A 1152-nucleotide genomic window follows, 5' to 3' on the forward strand; every position below is an offset into this window, starting at 1 on the left:
CAACAGACCTGGTCTCCCTGGGGATGTAAAGCCAGGTGCCTCGATGTCTCTGGAGGTGGGAGAAGGTGAGATGAACACAGAAGAGTGCTCTCAAAGTCAGTTAGAGCCCTTCTCAAACCACCACAGTGCGACCTGCCCTCCCACACTCAGGATGAAGACGAGGTCTGTTCTCAGGAGCAGGTGAAGGAGTCTGGCCTGGCGACCCGCCCCAATGCACTTGGGGGTGGGGAAGATGCAAGCTTGCACAGCGACCTTTCACCCCTGCCTCCTTCCCAACTCAGCCAGCAGGAGCCCAGTGGCCAGGCGCTATCCTCCAGTGAGGAGGGGAAGGATCTGCTCTGAGGAGCTGGGGCGACAAGTGAAGGACACATCCTGACTGCTGGGCCCTTGGCCTCTGGATGCCCACCCTTAGTGTGAGTGGCGGGACATTTGAGGAAGTCCCCTGCCCACAAGCCCAGAGACTGAGCAGAAGAGAAACATATAAGAAAGGAAAGGGTTTTGGACAAACCCCAGAGATGCCGACGGCAGGACACCTGCAGTGGGGCTGACGCCTGAAGATGAAGAGTTCTTGGAAATCACAAAATACGGGAGCAGAAGTGAAAACCTCAGCTAGAGGGCTGGAGAGGAAGCCGAGGAAACCCCCAGAAAGAGGAGAAACAGGAGAGAGGACCACTCCAGAACCTTCTGGAACCCCAGTCTGGGTATGAGGGAGTCAAGAGAGGTTCCCAGGGCAGATGGGGACCCAGTTGCAGATGAGCCCAGCCCTGCATGCCCCCAGCTCAGTGTCCACCAGGACCAACGTGGTGCTGAGAAGGCATCATGCCAGGCGTCCCTGAGACGTGACAGACATGGGCACAGAGAGCCAGCCCCACCAGCTTCCAGGGCAGAAAACTGCTTCCCACCAGCAGCGCGAGCAGGAGCGCGGGGCCCTCTGGACAACACGAGGCAGGAAGTACTTCGTCCAGCTGTGGGCTCTTGGGCATCCGCTCAGGAGGCGCGGGCACTGTGCCCATGGCCTTTCTGGGAAGCCCCGCAGCAGGTGTTCCATGTAAATAAGGGAGAGGCCCCAGGGCTGGGAGAGGCAGGGGAACCAGGGGATTCCAGAGAAAGGGGCTCACCTCCTCTCCCCACTGAGGCCTGCTACCCCCACCC

Source organism: Bison bison, unplaced genomic scaffold, assembly GCF_000754665.1.
Source record: "Bison bison bison isolate TAMUID 2011002044 unplaced genomic scaffold, Bison_UMD1.0 scf7180017851157, whole genome shotgun sequence".
In the NCBI taxonomy this organism is placed as follows: Eukaryota; Metazoa; Chordata; class Mammalia; order Artiodactyla; family Bovidae; genus Bison; species Bison bison.